General features: G+C 35.5%; 1 protein-coding gene across 6 annotated transcripts in view; it reads left to right on the top strand.

Moving 5' to 3' along the window:
* Positions 1–15,319, top strand: part of TTBK2 (tau tubulin kinase 2) — a 161,175-nt gene that overhangs the window by 50,203 nt on the left and 95,653 nt on the right. For 2 of the 6 annotated variants that reach the window (XM_040492419.1, XM_040492421.1), the window contains exon 2: positions 1,853–1,964. The exons of 2 other annotated variants lie outside the window; for them this stretch is intronic. The gene's annotated coding sequence lies outside the window, so the exon portion shown is untranslated. Of the gene's footprint in view, positions 1–791; positions 848–1,852; positions 1,965–2,184; positions 2,306–15,319 lie in introns of all 6 variants that reach the window. 2 more of the 6 variants (XM_040492422.1, XM_040492420.1) reach the window with 2 other exon arrangements.

The following is a 15,319-nucleotide window of genomic DNA, read 5'->3' as shown; positions in this document are numbered from 1 at the left end:
GTAATTTTTGCTTGCCCTGGTTAAGGTTCATTTGTTCCATCAAAGATGTGTTAGGAGATCTCTGAGAACTTTATCTGTTCAGTGATTTATTTTAATATTCTCTACTTGGAAGATTTAACATTATCTGCCAACTTGGGGATTTGTCTGTTCATTACTCTGGACATATAGAAATAGAATAGTTCTAGGGTATTTAAGGAGCAGAGTTCCATTTTCTTGAAAGGGAATATAATGTATATATGCTTGTCTTTGTATATACATATGCACATATAGTTATATGTGCTTTATAAGCACAATGAAAGTCTGGAATCATACAGAGCTCAAGAAGCCATTGGAAATGGTTATGTTTGGGTATTGGCATTAGGAGGGACCGGGAAAGGAGAGGATCTTTTACTGTAAAGCTTTTTATATCCCTCAGTGCTTACGAAATTGAAAAGAATTATGCAAATCTTTCTTTTATAGTAAAAATGTAGTATAATGATAATAAATATCTTCGGAATCCATTCTTACTCTTTATCTTCTGTTTACATTTCTGAATGATTGAAAATACATGGTGAATTAATGACGTGTAGTGTGATATAATAAAAAAAAACTGTTTTGTGTTATGAACTTGCTTTATAAACGGTTAGTAATACCTTATTTGTGGAGAGATCTGTAGAGTGTTTGAGAGCTGACTATATGCTAGGAGTTGGGGTACTGAATGCTAGGCTCATTCATACTTATCTTGTTTTACTATCTTCTGTCTAGTTCGTGTGTAAGACCTCGCTCTTTTTTTTTTTACAACCCTTTTTAAGGGTGTAAGTATTCACAGTACAAGATTTAAAAATCAAACAGAAGAATAAAGTAAAAAGTAAGTTTGCTTTCTCTTAGCCCCTCACTCTCCTCCAAAATTAACCATTGTTACTAGTTTCTTTTGTTTTTTCCAGAAATAGTACATATTATAATCAGCTATTTATCTATCTATCTTTGCGCATGCATATATATAATCATGTGATATATATTCTGTATATAAATCATGGAATCATACTCATTTATAAAATCCTTTGATTACATATGACATAACTTTTTGCATGTGTGTATGTAAAATTTCCCTCTCTTACCCATATGCCTCCACAATACGTGCAATCATATTGTATATATATTTGTTCTGCAACTTAACATGACCCCTAAGATTTAGACAGTGACACTCATTTTTTATGCACCTTTATGTTCTGCAGCAGGAATAATTGTTCAGACGTACTGATTGCATCATAGCATTCCCAACCTTTGCTAAAACAATTCAGGGCCTTCCTTTTCTCAGCTAAAGTCCAGCCACCTTAACCTGTCATACAAGACCTTGAATTGGTTCCTGCCCACTTTGCTTGCCTCTTGAAACTCTTGGCTTAGACTTGGAGTGTTGGTCATCTTCCAACTTTTTTCAGTTTTTTAAACAGTTTATAACCTCTTCTGTGCAATCTACTTCCTCTGTTTTGTACTTTGGATAACTCCTACTTTTTTTTTCTTCTTTTAACAAATTTCTAACAGTCGTAGCATTTACAAAAATCCACAAGTAAAATAAAATTTAAAGAAATAAAGCAAAGTACAATTAAAAACTTCACTTTTTTCATAAGCATATAATACCCAAAAGAATATATGCTTAAAAAATGTGATTCTACTGGCTTACTTATTTCCTTTTTCACAATAAGGTTAATATAGGATTTGCTTATTTTTAATTTTTAATTTTGTATAATCAAAGTTATATAAATAGATTCAGTAATTAGTTCCTCAAAGTTATTATGAAAAGCAGTAGTCCAGGTTCTGGTTCCAGATAAGATGGAGTAAGCACACTTCACCCTGTCTCTCCCACTGAATGCAGCTATAAAACCTGGACAGAGTGCTTGGAGTGGCTATTTGAGGACTCTGAAAAATAAATAGTAGGAGGCAGATTGGGGACGAAGACCAGAATTCAAAGTACCACTGAACCGGCGGTGAGTTTACCATTTCTTTCCTTCCAGTATGCCCCAGCCTGAACTTAATGTATCCTGAAACTTGGAAGTGAGCATTATTAACACGACAGAAAAACTACCAGGAGACGCCCTCTAGTTCTGACTCCAGGAGCTCCGGGAAGGGGTCTCCTAATGCTCAGAGAAAATGTGGCAATACCGCATCATTCTTTTTTTTCCTTTTCTTCATTTTCTTGCACCCCAGGCCTCAAGCAGTCCTTGGGAGCAGCTGCAGTGGCCTCAGTGGGGGCAGGCAGGAGCCTAAATCTCAGAGGGAGGGGAAGTTTCCTCTCAGATTGGAGGAGCTCTGGTCTCAAGAGAGTGAGGTAAATCCCATGGCTTTTCTGCTCCCTCTGCTCTTTTTTTGTTGCTTGGCCCAGTCTTGAGGAGTACATGGCAGAGTGGGGTTAATGAAGCCTCAATTTTCTGCTGGAAAGCTGGAAAAGGAGAGCCCCGGGGAACCAAGAGATTGCAAGAAAATGAGGAGTTTGGGAAACTGACTACTTAAAGTTACTTATGGAATCATGAGTTGACTTCCAAGCTGTACCTACCTGAGTCTGATCCTCAACAGCATACAGAAACATTGAGGACTGAAATACGGGATAGACCACCCCTTAACTCCCAAACTAGACACTACGTGGGACAGTTATAAAACACATTCAGTATGACTACAGAGGGTTTCAAAACTGAATTGAAATTGGAAATAGAACCCACAGGAGGCTGGTCAGAACTTGAAATGTGAACCCAAGTGGTCAGTTATTGTCCAAAACAAAAACACCAACATTCTTAGTGGGACTTAAATAGGACCCAGAGTATCATAAAGTAATATTCCAAGTGTCCAGAATACAATCTAGAATTACTCAGCTTAAAAAGAATCAGAAATATTGAACTCACATGGGAAAAGACACCTAACAGATGGTGATCACACATATGTTAAAATTATCTGAAAAACAATTTTAAAATCAGCTATTATAACCATGTTCCAGGATTGAGCAAGAAGATAGAAAGTCTCCGCAAAGAAATAGAAGATATGAAGAACTGAATGGAGAATTTAGAACTAAGAAATACAATAATGGAAATGAAAACTCATTAAATCAGCTCAATAGCAGAGTAGACATGACAATGAAAGAGTCAGTGCACTTGAACATAAACAGAAATGATGTAATTTGAATACAGAGGAAAACAATTAAAAATAAAGAAATACACAGCCTCAGGGACCTACGAGACTGTGATAAAGTCTTAAATTTGTATCATCAGAGATCCAGAATGAGAAGAGAATGAGTGTGGTCCATCAAAAATACTTGAAGAAATAATGACATAGAGATTGGAAAGAAGACGTAAAACTGTCCCTATTTGCAGATGGCATAATCATCTATGTAGAAAATCCCAAGGAATCCACGAAAAAATTCCTAAAGTAGTGAGTTTAGCAAGTGATTCATGGTCAACTCAGAAAAAGCAATCATATTTCTATATGCTAGTGATAAACAATTAAAAACTGAATTTAAAAAACTTTACGTAGCTCCCCCAAAATGAAACACTCAGCTATAAATGTGACAAAATATGTGTAAGATCTCTATGCTGAGAATTATAAAACCATGATTAAAAAAAAGAAAAGATTTAAGTAAATGGAGAAATACGTTGTATTCATGAATTTGAAGAATCGCGATAGTAATGATGGTGGTTTTCCCCAAATGATCTATAGATTTAAAGCAGTATTGATAAAAAAAAAATCCCAACAGCACTCTGCCTAGTTATAAACTGATTCTACAATTTCTAAAGAAAGGGAAAGAACCTAGAATAATCAAAACAATCTTGAAAAAGAAAAATGTTGGAAAAAATGAAACTACATGATTTAAAAACAGCATGATGCTATCATAATCAAGACTTTATTGGCAAAGGAAAGAGCTGTAGCTCAATGAGATAGAATAGAGATTCCAGAAACAGGCCCACACAAATATGGCCGATAATTTTTTATAAAGTTGCAAAATGGAAAAAGAATAATCTTTTCAATAAGTGGCGTTGGAATAATTGGACATCAACATACAAAAATAATGAAGTTTGATCTAAACCAAGCATATTAAACAAAAATGAACTTAAAATGTACCACACATCTAAATTTTAGACATAAAGCTATATAGCTTTTAGAAGAAAACGAGAAAATCTCTGTGTCCTGAGTGTAGACAAGAAGTTCTTTGACATGAGACCAAAAGCATGATTCCTGAAAGAAGAAATCGATGAATTGGAGTTTATCAAATGAAAAACATTGCTTGTGAAGATGCTACTAAGAGAATGAAAAGACACATTATAGGCTGGAAGAAAATACTAGCAAGTCACATACCTGCAAAGGACTTATATTTGGAATATGTAAAGAACTTTGAAAACTCAATGGTAAGAATATAAGCCATTTAAAAATGTTTAATAGGCTTTGGCAAAGGGGATATAGAGTGGCAGATCAGCTCATGGAAAGATGTTTAGCATAACTAGCTATTAGGAGAATGCAAATTAAAACCTTGGTGAGTTACCATTGCACATCCATTACGATGGCTTAAATTAAAACTGTTAACTGTACCAAGTACTGAGGAGGATGTGGAGCAACTGGAACTCTCACATTGTTGGTGGAGTTGCAAAATGATGCAGTTCTTCTAGAAAGCAATTAAACAGATACTTACAAAAGTTAAATATGAATTTACTGTGTGATCCATCAATCCTACCCATAGGCATTTACCCTTGAGCAATAAAAATTTGTGTTCATATAAAAGCAGATACAAGAATATTTATATCACCTCTATTCTTGTCAAAAATGTATAATTCAAAGAGTGAATGGATAAATCAAGGGTGGTAAATCCACATAAAGTGGAATACTGTTTGGCAATAAAAAAGTATGAACTCCTAATTCTCACAACTCCTGATTTCCTCTTCTTAGGGGAGTCTCTCCAGGGACCTCCTAGTCAGCTCCAGTCAGGCATTTTTGATCTGTTCACAAGTATCATCCTTGGATCACACCTCAATGTCTTCCTGGGGATTCCCTTTGCTTCTTTTATATTGTATGCCTTGTTGAATCCCTTTTCTTTTGTGTTTATTCTCATTTAGTGAAGCAGTTCTACTAGCTCCCTGAGTAAAGGATGCATGGGAGGTATGTGTTTGGGACCTCTCTTGCATGTCTGAAAGTGTTTTTATCCTACTCTGATGTTCGAATGAAAAACTGGCTGGATTTAGAATTCTGTATGGAAAATAATTTTGCTTCCAAAATTTGTCTTCATACTCACTGTAGTGGTTAAGTATAATTCTATTATGATTCTTGTCACTTTGGCAATATCTAATTTTTTTCTCTTTTTCCCCCAGGGTTTTTCAATTTCATGATGATATGCCATGGTATGGGTGTGTTTTAATCTAGTATGCCTGTTTGTGTGCTTTATTTAAACTTGTGATCTGAAGGTTTCTCTTGGGAAGTTTTCTTGAATTATTTTGTTGATGGTTTCCACCCCCTTCATCATCATCATTATTATTATTATTATTATTATTATTATTATTATTTTCCTTATACTGGGCCTTGGAATGGTTCCCTAGTTCTTGGTTTCTTCTCTCTTATTTTTACATATGCTTGTTCGTACATATCTGTGATAAACAAGTACATTTTTTAAGTAGGGTAATGAAATCGTGCTTATTTTATTCATTCTAACCACAAAAGCCTGGTAGTTTTAAATTGGCAGTTGTGATAGAATAGAGAGTTTTAAAAGGTAGAATTCCCTGTGATGGCTATCTAGATTGAAGAGATGGAAACTTTTGCCTTTGACTCCTGGTGAGCTACTATAACCTAGGTAATTGTTAGATGGGCAGCCTCGTGAGTGCTAAGAGGAGCCTTTGTTCCTTAAACTCCCTTGGCTCAATTTTTTTCTGGGGACTTGGTTTAGAGGGCTCACCACTTTTGTTTTGTTTTGTTTTGTTTTGTTTTGTTTTGTTTTGTTTTGCTTTACCGACAGGTTAACTCAGTCAAGCTCTAAGCTCTGTGATGCATTCTAATCCATCGAATCTGTTGATTTCTCACAGTGCTTATTCTTTGTTCTTAGAAGCTATCATTTGATCTCATATTGTCATATTGTATAGTGAGTTCATTTCTTTCAACAAAATTGTAGATTCTTTGAGGACAGGACCTATGCCTTTTATTTTTCTGTCTTCCTTGGTATAAGTACTTCATGAACTGTTTTTGTTACATTGGGTGTGGTTTGTTTGGTGGTGGTGCAAGTGGGTAAATAAGAGGAGTAAATGATAGGTGGGTAAGGAAGCTAGGACTGATTTTCTTGTGTCTTTGGCAGTACGGTAGCCCAGCTTTGCAGAATCCCAGTATTTGCTAGTTTGCCACTGAGCTGGAATTTATTCTTTAAGTTACAGAGCATCCCCATTAGTGGGTTTGGGATACTTTTAACTCAGCTCTTCACTTTATTACTAAATGGCTTTTTTATTTTGAAAGGAAAATAAATGATTGATGCCTCTTTCTGATTTTTTTACTGTCTTCTATCATATAAAAATAACATACAGTTATTTGCCTTTTGCATGACATTATTATTCATTAATATTTAATGCTAGGATGTAGACCACCACACCATCACTTGCCATAGCTTTTTAAGCTCTTGGATTGAAAGTAAAGGTAGTAAATTATCATTTGAAATTGTAAGAACACCATTTGCAACTACGTGGATGGAACTGGAGGGTATTATGCTAAGTGAAATTAGTCAGAGAAAGACAAAAATCTTATGACTTCACTCATATGAGGACTTTAAGAGACAAAACAGATGAACATAAGGGAAAGGAAACAAAAATAATATAAAGACAGGGAGGGAGACAAAACAGAAGAGACTCATAAATATGGAGAACAAACTGAGGGTTGCTGGAGCGGTGTTGGAGGAGGGATGGGCTAAATGGGTAAGGGTCATTAAGGAATCCTGAAATCATTGTTTCACTATATGCTAACTAATTCGGATGTAAATTTTAAAAAATAAAAAATAGAATTAAAAAAATGAAGTTGTAAGAACAAGAAGATTCATTAGGTTTTATGCATTTATTTTAAAGTACCAGCATATCTATTTCTTTAAAAAAATATTTTGGACAGTAAGGAAGGGTTTGTCACTACTTGCCTTAGATGAGTAAAAATCCTTTTTAATATCACAATTAAAATCGGTGTTTAACTACCAGGGTTCCATCTTGCGTATAATATCCAAAGATAGTATCTAACTATTTAAATTAAGTCTACTTCTTACTGTCTTTTTCGGGTGGAGATATCACGGATTATTTCATTTTGCGCAGTTTGGTGACAGACCACAAACATTCCTTATTGGGTTATATTGGTCAAGAGCTAGAAAATTAAGAGAAGGACTTAGTGGTGGTATTTTGAAGGGTTGGTAAAGATTTGGTTTGTATATTCAGAATTCTTTTCCTCTCTTAAAGGATTTCTTTAACGTAAGAGACATATAAACACGAAGTTAAAATTGATTTGTTATATACTTCCATCCTATATTTTCTTGAGGTCAACCATCTATGACTTTTAGTGGTCAGCGCTACCTTGCTGATTGTCTTCTTTCTCTGCTTTCGTCTCTGCACCAGACTTGATCGCTCTTTTTCAACTCTGGGAAACTTACTTTAATTTTCTTGTTTTTTCGCCTCAGGGCTTTGGTAGGTGACTAATTTGCTAATACCTGAAAATCTAATCCTGAATTTTAATTGGTTGATATTACCTCTTACAGGGATACTTAGATTTAAGAGTTGTATTTGATTTGAGGAAATGAGGTTGAGGGGAAAATGTGAGCAAAAACCAAAGTAGCACATTTGAGGAGGAGAATAAAAAAAGAAACTGGCTTCATTAGTGTGTATGATACATGTTGAAGAACTGAGGTTTGGTAAGTAATGTAGAATTAATTGTGAATTCCAGGTTCACCATTTCATTTCATTGCATTGCATTGCATTTATTTTTCCAGAAAATAAATGTTTAAAAACTTTTAATCCCAGTACAATAACGTAGAGCATTATATTAGTTTCAGGTGTACGATATAATGATTCAACAATTATATACATTACTCCGTGCTCATCATAATAAGTATACTCTTAATCTCCTTCACCTCTTTCACCTGCCCTCCCCTCCCCCCCCCCCCACCATCCGCTTCTTCTCTGGTAACCACCAGTTTGTTCTCTGTAGTTAACAGTTCATTTTTTGTTTGTCTCCTTTTTTTTCTTTGTTTATTTGCTTTGTTTCTTTAATTCCACATATGTGTGAAATCATATGGTATTTACCTGTCTCCGGTTGACTTCTTTCACTTAGCATTATATCCTCTAGATCCATCCACGTTTTTGCAAATGGCAAGATTTTATTCTCTTTTATGGCTAGGTAATATTCCATTGTGTGCACGCATACATGTGTGCATGTGTGTGTGTATCTTATATCTTCTTCATCCATTCATCTGTCGATACACACTTGGGTTGCTGCCATAATTTGGCTATTGTAAATAATGCTGCAATAAACATAGTGGTGCATACATCTTTTCGAATTAGTGTTTTTGTATTCTTTGGGTAAATACCCAGTAGTGTGATTACTGGATTGTAGGGTGGTCCTAGTTTTAATTTTTTGAAGGAACCTTCATACCGTTGTCCACAGTGGCTGCACCAGTTTGCATTCCCACCAACAGGTTCCTTTTTCTCCACATCCTTGCCAACACTTGTTGTTTCTTGTGTTGTTGATTTTAGCCATTCTAACAGTGTGATATCTCTTTATAATTTTGATTTGCATTTCTCTGATGGTTATTGATGTTGAGCATCTTTTCATGTGGGCTATCTATATGGCTTCCTTGGAGAAATGTCTGTTCATGTTTCTGACCGTTTTTAATTGAATTATTTGGGATTTTTTTGGTGTTGAGTTGTATGTTTTTTACGTATTTTAGATGATAACTCCTTATTGGATATGTCATTTGCATATATCTTCTCCCATTTAGTAGGTTGCCTTAGTTTTATTTTTTCCTTTGCTGTGCAGAGATTTTAATTTTGATGTAGTCCCAATAGTTTATTTTTGTTTTCGTTATCCTTGTCTTAAGAGAAGTTACTGCCTATATGCTCTCTTCTAGGAATTTTATGGTTTCAGGTCTCACATTTAAGTCTTTAATCCATTTTGAGTTTATTTTTGTGTATGGTGTAAGAAAGTGGTCCAGTTTCATGCTTTTACTTGTAACTGACCAGTTTTCCCAGCACAATTTGTTGAAGAGATTCTCTTTCCCATTGCATATTCTTGCCTCCTTTGTCATAGACAAATTGACCATATAATCATGGGTTTTTTCTAGGTTTCTCTTTTCTTTTCCATTGATCTGTATGTCTGTCTTTGTGCTAGTACCATACTGTTTTGATTTCTTCAGCTTTGTAGTATATCTTGAAATCTGGATCGTGATACCTCTAGTTTTGTTCTACATTTTCAAGATTGTGTTGTCTATTCACGGCCTTTTCTGGTTCCATACAAATTTTAGGATTATTTGTTCTAGTTTTGTGAAAAATGCTGTTGGTATTTTGACAGGGATTGCATTAAATCTGTAGATTGCCCTAGGTAGTTTGGACATTTTAACAATATTTGTTCTCCCAATCTCTGAGCATGGACTATCTTCCATTTGTTATGTCATTTTCAAAATTATCAGTGTTTTATAGTTTTCAGAGTATAGATCTTTTACCTGTTTGGCTAAGTTTATTCCTAGGTGTTTTGGTATTTTTGGTGCAATTGTAAATGGGGTTGTTTTCTTAATTTTTATTTCTGCTACTTCATTGTCTATAGAAATGCAATGGATTTCTGTATATTAATTTTGTGTCCTGAGACCTTATTGAATTCATTTATCAGTTTTAGTAGTTTTGTGGTGGAGTCCTTCACCATTTTAATGGTCTTTATGTAGGCATTACTGTTTATGGTTTCTTAAGTAGGCAAATGACATGATATTCCAAACAGTATTTGCGGAAATTACCCTGTGAATAGTGTGTGGCCGGTGATATATGGGACCTTCTTGGCCTAGTCCAGTGAAGTACAATCAGATTTGACAGAATGGAGGGAGTCTAGAAGAGACACTGCTAAGTGAGCCTGTCAGTAAATAATAGGTGGTAATTCATTAGAGCATGCATCATCAGAGGAGTCCAATAGTATGTTTATAAAAGATAGGTGAAGCACAGGATAAGGCAACCTCGTGCTTGTCATTCTAAGGTAGACATTTGGCCCACCCTGTAGGGGTGGGGAGAGGGGCAGTAGAGCAGAGAAGAAGGAGCCAAATGGCCTTAGGCCTAGAAAGTCCAGGGTGCTAGATAGTTTATGAAAGGCTTATTTTCATTCTCCCTTCCTTCTTTCCTTCTTAGACACCTGTTAAATGTGAACCATTGTGCTAGGAACTGGGGTTATAAATAAGGGATGGTCTTTGTCCTCAGGGGTTCACAATCAAGTCTGACTGATACAGAGGATGAATAATGATGTTATAGACAAAAAGTTATAAAAAATGTATAAAATTTATTAAAAAGATCCATAGGAGCATTGAGAAGGGAACAAAAGAGAAACCAGAGAGAAGCTCAGTTGTCAGAGCCAAGGAGTTAGGTCAGGACAAGTCGAAGCGGCAAGGGTGAATAGTTGATGACATCTAGAGTATTGTGGTGGTTAGAGCTCCATAAATGTTTCCTGCTGAGCCTGAGGAGAAAGTGAGGGGGGTTTGAGTCTTTAGGTGATAAGTAAGTGGCACCAGTAATATAGAGAGAAAGGATATAGTGGCAGGGAACGAACAAGGGCTTTAAAGTATTTGGGAAACATGACGCAAAAGGACTCCAGATAAATGGCTCTATGACATAGTGATGTCCTAGGCCAAGGTAGGAAGTCCCAGGAGTGGACGGAGAGCAGATGGACAAAAGATAAGAATTGACAATTCGCAAGAAAGAAAACCTAAGCAATAAAGAGATGAAAAGATGCTCAACCTTACTAGTAATAAAGAAACTCAAAATATATAGCAAAACACTGTTTCATACCCATTGGATTGGCAAAAACAAAAATGTCTGACAGCTCCAAGTGTTGGTGAGGACAGAGAAGTGGGAACTTACTCAAGTCCTGATAGCAGAAGTATAAATTGGTACAACCACTGTGGAAGGCAATTTGTGCCTATTATTTAATGAAGAGGCTAGCAGCCATTTATCATTCTTTCTGTGTCAGGCCTTGTTTTAAGTGTATGCTTTTAAAAAAATATATTATTTGATTTAATTTTTCTTTAACTTTCCCCTGATTTTATAGTTGAGGAAATAGAGCTTAAGAGAGGTTAAATAATCTGTCCACACAGTCAAAAAAGTAGTGAATAAAAGAGCTAGGATTTTAGCTTAGATCTGTCTCTTTCTAAAATTTGTGTTCATATTCACTAACGATAATAGGAAGCATATATAGAGCATTTACTGTGTGCCAGGCAGTATATTTAATATTAGACATACCTTACCTGATTTACCTGTGTAATAATAACTCTTTGAGGTTAAGAATTTTTGTTACCCATCATGTGGCTTTTAGAAATTAAATAACAAGCTAGCAAGTGAAAAAGCTGTATTTAATTCCAGTGATCTTGACCACATGCACTTTTCTTCCACATCATATTGAAGGATCCAGAGGTGTAGGATAGACTACAGGTATATTTTGACCCGGATTCTCTTTTTTTCCCCCCTCTCAGTTTTACTGAGGTATGTATAATTGACATATAACTTTGTATTATATACAACATAAAGATTTGATACATGTATATACTGCAAAATAACCACAAGTTTAGTTTAGTTTAGTTTATCACCTCACAGTTTTTCTTTCTTGTGATAAGAACTTTTTTTTTTAACTTTGAGGGTTTTTTTTTTAAGTTTATTTATTTATTTTGAGAAAGCATGTGGAAGGAGCAGCCAGAGAGAGAGAATCCCAAGCAGGCTTTTGCACCATCAGTGTGGAGCCAAAATGAGGGGTTTGAACTCACGAACCGTGATTTGTTTCCATGTCTTGGCTATTATAGGTAATGTGGCATTGAACGTGGGTGTGGGATGTCTCTTAACGATAGTAATTTCATTTCTTTGGGTATATACCAACAAGTGGAATGGCTAGATCATATGCTAGTTCTATTTTTAATTTAAAAATTTTTTTTAATTCCAGTGTAGTTAATGTACAGTGCTATATTAGTGTCAGGTGTACAGTATAGAGATCCAACAGTTCTATATATTACTTAGTGCTTATCAAGACAATCCTGCTCCTAATTCCCTTCACCTATTTCACCCATCCTCCCACACACCTCCCTTCTGGTAACCATTTGTTTGTTCTCTATACTTAAGAGTCTGTTTTTTGGTTTGTCTCTTTTTTTTTCTTTGTTCATTTGTTTCTTAAGAAACTTCTTTTCTAAAGTTTATTTATTCATTTTGAGAGAGACAGAGACAGTGTTGAGCAGGGCAGGGGCAGAGAGAGGGAGAGAGAGAATCCCAAGCACTGTCAGCATGGAGCCTGATGCAGGGCTCGAACTCAGGAACTGCTAATCACGACTTCAGCCAAAACCAAGTGGTGGACGCTTAACTGACTGAGCCAAATCTCTGTAATATTTTCCATAGTGGCCACACCAATGTACATTCCTAGGAGTAGTGCCCAAGGATTCGCTTTTCTCCATATCCTTACCAACACTTGTTATTTCTTATCATTTTGATAATAGCCATTCTAATGGGTGTGAGATAATATTTCTTTGTGGGTTTGATTTGCATTTCTCTGATGATTAATGATATTGAATACTTTTTCATGTACCTGTTGCCCATTTTACTATTTTCTTTGGAAAAATGTCTCTTCAGGTCCTCTACCCATTTTTAAGTTGGATTGTTTGTTCTTTTTTGCTGTTGAGTTGTATGAGTTCTGTATTTTGGATATTAACTACTTATCAGATATATGATTTGCAAATATTTTCTCCCAGCTGGTTGCTTTTTCATTTTGTTGATGGTTTCCTTTGTTGTGCAGAAGCTTTATAATTTGATATGGTCCCACTTGTTTATTTTTGCTTTTGTCATCTTTGCTTTTGATGTCAAATTTAAAAAATCATTGCCAAGACCAGTGTCAAGGAGCTTACCCTCTATGTTTTCTTCTATCAGTTTTATGGTTTCATGTTTTACATTCAGGTCTTTAATCTATCTTGAGTTGATTTTTGTGTATGATATAAGATAGCATCTGGTTTTCATTCTTTCACATATGGCTGACAGTTTTTGTATGTGATTATCTCTTCCATATTGTAGAAATAATTCTCATGCTTATTTCCTTCATGGTTGAGAGATAGTTGCTGATAGCAACTGGAAAGGAGTTCCATTCTTTCTCTTTAAAAATAACATCTCGGGGCGCCTGGGTGGCGCAGTCGGTTAAGCGTCCGACTTCAGCCAGGTCACGATCTCGCGGTCCGTGAGTTCGAGCCCCGCGTCGGGCTCTGGGCTGATGGCTCGGAGCCTGGAGCCTGTTTCCGATTCTGTGTCTCCCTCTCTCTCTGCCCCTCCCCGTTCATGCTCTGTCTCTCTCTGTCCCAAAAATAAATAAAAACGTTGAAAAAAAAATTTAAAAAAAAAAAGAAAAAGAAAAAAAAATAAAAATAACATCTCTTCTCATAAGTGTCATATGAAACTATTGAGTTTTCCTCTGATTAGAACATTCCTGAAACAGTCTTGTCAGGGGTGCCTGGGTGGCTCAGTCGGTTAAGCGGCCGACTTCTGCTCAGGTCATGATCTCGCGGTCTGTGAGTTCGAGCCCCGCGTCAGGCTCTGTGCTGACGGCTCAGAGCCTGGAGCCTGCTTCCGATTCTGTGTGTCTCCCCCTCTCTCTGCCCCTCCCCCGTTCATGCTCTGTCTCTCTCTGTCTCAAAAATAAATAAATGTTAAAAAGAATTTTTTTTTTAAGTTTATAGAATGGTTTACCTAGAGATTTGGAGTTGTTTCTGTAATGTTTCTGGACCTCTCCTCTATTCTCATTGTGCATGAAGTTGAATAACTATTTTTGTGAATGTGGAGTTGTGATCAGACCTCATAGTGCATAGTGTAGGACTCTTTTTTTTTTTCATTTGTTTGCTTACCAACTATATATGACTTTGTAGACTGTCTAACTTACAATAAAGATTGCTATAGTTCTGGTATCTAGATTCTACTTAGGACTCTTATCTAAATGACAGTGTGTTAGGTTTTACCTGATATAGTCTGTGCTTTTCAAGCTGGTTGTCTATGTTTCCTTTTCTCCACAGCAGTGATTTTGAATTATTAACATTCTCTTCAAGTATAACCTACCCTAGTCCCCTCATTTTTAGAGATTATTTTGCTTAACTCACATCTAAAAAATAGGGAAAATAATAATACTTAACGCTGTGAGGATTAAATGCATGTAAAGGACTTAATATATTGCCTGGCACAATATGTTTGCATATTGTGCATGTTTTATTATTTATAATTATTTATTAATTTGTTTATTTATAGATACTGATTGGGGATTTCACTATTTACCAGGTACTGTGCTAGGGACCAGATAGATATGGTCCTTGTGCTACTCATGGAGTGATATCTCAGTTTGTACTAGGTATCACAGTAGTTATTTTACTATTCTAAGTGGTGGTGAAGAATTACTATTCCAATTAAATTTTAGTTTCTCCATGCTTCTAAAAATTTGTATATATTTACTGAACTAACTTTATTAAGGATTTTCATCAATTGTGTATATCTAAAATAGAAGAGCAGTAGTACACTGTTTCCAAAGTATGAGGTAAGAATTCATTAAGCTCTTACCTAAAGCAATGAAGATAGATGGGTGAATCCCAGAAAATTTGCTACTGACTTTGTATTTGGTTACCTAGTAGAGTCTACACTTTATTTGATTTCTGTCTTTTTTCTTTTTAAAAGTAGGATGGTTTCACTATTGAGAGATAAATAGTATTTTGGTATATAACATACCAATAGGATATTTTTGAAAGAACATCCTAAGAAGAGTTAAATATAGTATGGCCTTCTGGTTTTAGATGGTTGAAATGTCTTTGTAATAGAGATCCATTATTTAAATGTTATATGCTAGGAAGATGGAATCTTGAAGAATGGGAAACAAGAAGAAAATACTTCCTAAATGATATTTTAATTGTTCCTTTGAAGCTGAGGGAAAGTGTAAGTTGCTAATTGACCATTATTTTATCCTTTCATTCCTACTTCAATTTAGTAGGTGACGCAGTTTTGCACACATTTGTAACATGCATGTGAAGTGATTGTCAGCATTGTACACATTGGGAATTAATGCTCCCGTTTCACTCATTTCTTGCTAGTTCGAGTCCTTTTCAATAAAAACA

Source organism: Herpailurus yagouaroundi, unplaced genomic scaffold (assembly GCF_014898765.1).
Source record: "Herpailurus yagouaroundi ecotype Mexico unplaced genomic scaffold, PumYag 184, whole genome shotgun sequence".
NCBI lineage: Eukaryota > Metazoa > Chordata > Mammalia > Carnivora > Felidae > Herpailurus > Herpailurus yagouaroundi.
The sequence above is the reverse complement of the archived record's forward strand: the minus strand, read 5'-3'. Positions and strand labels throughout refer to the sequence as shown.